We start from the raw sequence: 5,000 nt of genomic DNA, 5'->3' as shown, positions 1-5,000 counted from the left end.
GAAGCCTAGGGTCAGGCCTATTGCACAGGCATATTGTGCCTTGCCAATCCGGGATTGTTGTGTTTCAGGGCCTAGCCATCAATACTCCTGGGATTTCTTTCCCTGAGAACCCTCTTGTCCCTGTCCTCCCACAAGCCCGAGCTTTTATGTAAAATAAAGTGTGCACCATGGGCCTTCCCCTATTTGCTCTCTCCCCAATCTCTTTCTCCAAAGCTGAGCTCTGAAGGTAAATGTATCTATCTGAGTGAGGGGCTAGGGAGGGCCTTTCCCAGCAGTCTTACAAGTCAAGAGTTCAGAGAAAGCACCTGCTATGGGAGGGAGACTTTGCTCACAGAGAAGTCAAGTCTAACATAACACATCTGATGGGCAAGGCACACGCCTTACTGGCTGGTAGCACACCTACAGAGGAGCAGGGAGCTCTGCTAAGCAGGCACCAGAAAAGTCATGTATGTGTCTCATACACTGGGACCGGTAGTAATACTGGCTCTAAGACCATTAGACAGTAGTCTATTCATCATTACGTCCAACAATAACAAGACACTAAGCAAATGAGAAATGCTGTATGGCATAAAGACGCATTATATAACACAAGCTCCAGGCAGGCACACAATTATCAAGATATATATTGAGTCTCAGGAACTGTGCTACAGTTATTAACCTCTGTGGTGCAAATGGTTAGCGCGTTCGGTTGTTAACAGAAAGGTTGGTGGTTAAAGCCCACCCAGGGAAGTATCCTTTTTGCCTGCATGAAACACTTTAATGAAACACAGATACGTACCTCTGCTCTCTCCTGCTTAAGACCCTTTACCTGAACATTTCAATCCTCTGCGTTCTCTCTGCACCTGCAGTCAATTTCATAATTAGGATAGAAAACAAAAGGCCTAGCCCTGTAATACAACCGTAGGCATATGAGGAGGGGAAAATAAGTCAAAAGGCCCACAGCATTTGTTGATCTGGCTTGAAGGCTGTAAGTGTAAGGACCTCGTGGCGCAACGGTAGCGCGTCTGACTCCAGATCAGAAGGTTGCGTGTTAAAATCACGTCGGGTTCACTGCTTACCATTTTATTCCCCACTGAGTTCATATATTTCCTTTCGAAAACAAAGTCAAAAGAACGCAGCCTTGCATTGGCCGGGAATTGAACCCGGGCCTCCCGCGTGGCAGGCGAGAATTCTACCACTGAACCACCAATGCTTCACATGGGGAGTTCACAGGCATAGCTCTGTCCAAGACAGTGATCAGGTGCACACACTTAAATTGTACACATATGAACAAAGTGTGCGCAGCAGACATGACAACGCCAAAGTTTCACATGATGATGGCTTATATAAGACAAGCTCCAGGCAGGCACATACATATCAAGATATATACTGAGTCTAATGAAAGATGCTGTAGTCCAGGGGTGCCCAAACCTGTCCTGGCGGGCCGTATCCATGCCAGATTTTTGGGATATCCCCATCTGGGGATCACGGTTCGATCCCCGGCACCGGCGGCAGATTAGCCCAGCACCAGGTGACTCTGGGAAATAGCTGGCGCCGCGGCTAGGGCGGCTGACTCCGGAATCTGGAGATTTTTTTATTTAAGTTTTTTGTAGAGCGCGTAGTAACCCTCGAGCATCCCAGAGATTAGGGTTCGATCCCCGGCACCGGCCGCAGATTAGCCCAGCACCACGTGACTCTGGGAAATAGCTGGCGCCGCGGCTAGGGAGGCTGACTCCGGAATCTGGGGATCACGGTTCGATCCCCGGCACCGGCGGCAGATTAGCCCAGCACCATGTGACTCTGGGCAATAGCTTGCTTAATCTTCCCGACGGCCCCTAGCGCCTAGAGACCCTTACGGGTGATTGTGCGCCTTACAAATGTGGATTATTATTATTATTATTATTTGGGCCGATTCCGATCCGGTTCGTAAAAGCACATCTGCCCGAATCTGTCGGACAACCACGTACGCCCGGGAGAGGACTGCCCGGGACCCGTGGAGCCCGTCCTGGTAACTCTGACCTGCCATGGGCCTGGAGAAGGGAGCACCGGACGCCCGGGGGGAGGACTGCCCGGGACCCGTGGAGCCCGTCCTGGGCACTCTGACCTGCCGTCGGCCCGGGGAAGGGAGCCCCGGACGCCCGGGGGGAGGACTGCCCGGGACCCATGGAGCCCGTCCTGGGCACTCTGACCTGCCGATGGCCCGGGGAAGGGAGCCCCGGACGCCCGGGGGAGGACTGCCCGGGACCCGTGGAACTCGTCCTGGGCACTCTGACATGCCGCTGACCCGGGGAAGGGAACCCCGGACGCCCGGGAACCGTGGAGCCCGTCCTGGGCACTCTGACAAGCCGTCGGACCGGGGAAGGGAGCCCCGGACGCCCGGGACCCGTGGAGCCTGTCCTGGGAACTCCGGCATGCCGTTGGCCCGGGGAAGGGAGTCCCAGATACCCGGGACCCGTGGAGCCCGTCATGGGCACTCTGACAAGCCGGTGTCCCGGGGAAGGGAGCCCCGGACGCCCGGGACTCGTGGAGCCCGTCCTGGGCACTCTGGCAGGCCGTTGGCCTGGGGAAGGGAGTCCCGGACGCCCGGGGCCCTTGGAGCCCATCCTGGGCACTTTGACATGCCGTTGGCCTGGGGAAGGGAGCCCTGGACGCCCGGGGGAGAGGACTGCCAGGGACCCGTGGAGCCCGTCCTGGGCACTTTGACCTGCCGTTGGCCTGGAGATGGAAGCCCCGGATGCCTGTTGGAGGACTGCCCGGGACCCATGGAGCCCGTCCCGGGTACTTTGCCATGCTGTTGGCCTCCTGGAGATGGGTGCCCCGGACGCCCGGGGGAGGACTGCCCGGGACGTATGGAGCCCGTCCCGGGCACTTTTCCATGCCGTCGGCAGGGATGGAGCCCCGGACGCCCGGGGGACGACTGCCCAAGAGCCATGGAGCCCGTCCTGGGCAATTTGACAAGCCGTTGGCCTGGAGGAAGGAAGCCCCGGGTGGCCTAGGGAGGTGTTACCCAGGCATAGCCCATCTGGTCCCCCTAGCAGAGAACCACCAGCCTTAGAGGGGTGTCCGGGCGTACCCTGTCCCTAGTAATCCGGAGGGAAATTACCCCCCTTTCTTGCAATCTGTGCGCACGAGGTGACAGAGGGGACCCAAGGCGCGAAAGTACCCGACCTCCTGGAGCCCTCGCTGGGATCCGGGAGGCGAATGGCACCTCATCATGACTTCCAGGGCGACCAGATGGCCGAGGCGAGAGGTCACTGTCCAAGACAGTGATCAGGTGCACGCACTTAAATTGTACACATATGAACAAAGTGTGCGCAGCAGACATGACAACGCCAAAGTTTCACATGATGATGGCTTATATAAGACAAGCTCCAGGCAGGCACATACATATCAAGATATATACTGAGTCTAAGGAAAGATGCTGTAGTCCAGGGGTGCCCAAACCTGTCCTGGCGGGCCGTATCCATGCCAGATTTTTGGGATATCCCCATCTGGGGATCACGGTTCGATCCCCGGCACCGGCGGCAGATTAGCCCAGCACCAGGTGACTCTGGGAAATAGCTGGCGCCTCGGCTAGGGCGGCTGACTCCGGAATCTGGAGATTTTTTTATTTAAGGTTTTTGTAGAGCGCGTAGTAACCCTCGAGCATCCCAGAGATTAGGGTTCGATCCCCGGCCGCAGATTAGCCCAGCACCACGTGACTCTGGGAAATAGCTGGCGCCGCGGCTAGGGAGGCTGACTCCGGAATCTGGGGATCACGGTTCGATCCCCGGCACCGGCGGCAGATTAGCCCAGCACCATGTGACTCTGGGCAATAGCTTGCTTAATCTTCCCGACGGCCCCTAGCGCCTAGAGACCCTTACGGGTGATTGTGCGCCTTACAAATGTGGATTATTATTATTATTATTATTTGGGCCGATTCCGATCCAGTTCGTAAAAGCACATCTGCCCGAATCTGTCGGACAACCACGTACGCCCGGGAGAGGACTGCCCGGGACCCGTGGAGCCCGTCCTGGTCACTCTGACCTGCCATGGGCCTGGAGAAGGGAGCACCGGACGCCCGGGGGGAGGACTGCCCGGGACCCGTGGAGCCCGTCCTGGGCACTCTGACCTGCCGTCGGCCCGGGGAAGGGAGCCCCGGACGCCCGGGGGAGGACTGCCCGGGACCCGTGGAACTCGTCCTGGGCACTCTGACATGCCGCTTACCCGGGGAAGGGAACCCCGGACGCCCGGGAACCGTGGAGCCCGTCCTGGGCACTCTGACAAGCCGTCGGACCGGGGAAGGGAGCCCCGGACGCCCGGGACCCGTGGAGCCTGTCCTGGGAACTCCGGCATGCCGTTGGCCCGGGGAAGGGAGTCCCAGATACCCGGGACCCGTGGAGCCCGTCATGGGCACTCTGACAAGCCGGTGTCCCGGGGAAGGGAGCCCCGGACGCCCGGGACTCGTGGAGCCCGTCCTGGGCACTCTGGCAGGCCGTTGGCCTGGGGTAGGGTGTCCCGGACACCCGGGGCCCGTGGAGCCCATCCTGGGCACTTTGACATGCCGTTGGCCTGGGGAAGGGAGCCCCGGACGCCCGGGGGGGAGGACTGCCAGGGACCCGTGGAGCCCGTCCTGGGCACTTTGACCTGCCATTGGCCTGGAGATGGAAGCCCCGGATGCCTGGGGGAGGACTGCCCGGGACCCATGGAGCCCGTCCCGGGTACTTTGCCATGCTGTTGGCCTCCTGGAGATGGGTGCCCCGGACGCCCGGGGGAGGACTGCCCGGGACGTATGGAGCCCGTCCCGGGCACTTTTCCATGCCGTCGGCAGGGATGGAGCCCCGGACGCCCGGGGGACGACTGCCCAAGAGCCATGGAGCCCGTCCTGGGCAATTTGACAAGCCGTTGGCCTGGAGGAAGGAAGCCCCGGGTGGCCTAGGGAGGTGTTACCCAGGCATAGCCCATCTGGTCCCCCTAGCAGAGAACCACCAGCCTTGGAGGGGTGTCCGGGCATACCCTGTCCCTAGTAATCCGGAGGGAAA

At 59.5% G+C, this 5,000-nt stretch overlaps 1 non-coding gene across 1 annotated transcript; it reads right to left on the bottom strand.

The window, feature by feature from the left end:
- Positions 1-1,121: 1,121 nt before the first annotated feature.
- Positions 1,122-1,192, bottom strand: TRNAG-GCC (transfer RNA glycine (anticodon GCC)). Its single transcript has one exon. It is a non-coding gene; the product is annotated as a tRNA-Gly (tRNA).
- Between the last annotated feature and the right edge of the window lie 3,808 nt (positions 1,193-5,000).

The sequence above is a fragment of the Lissotriton helveticus genome, chromosome 1_2, assembly GCF_964261635.1.
Source record: "Lissotriton helveticus chromosome 1_2, aLisHel1.1, whole genome shotgun sequence".
NCBI lineage: Eukaryota > Metazoa > Chordata > Amphibia > Caudata > Salamandridae > Lissotriton > Lissotriton helveticus.
Note: the sequence above shows the minus strand (reverse complement) of the source record. Positions and strands in the feature narration are given on the sequence as shown.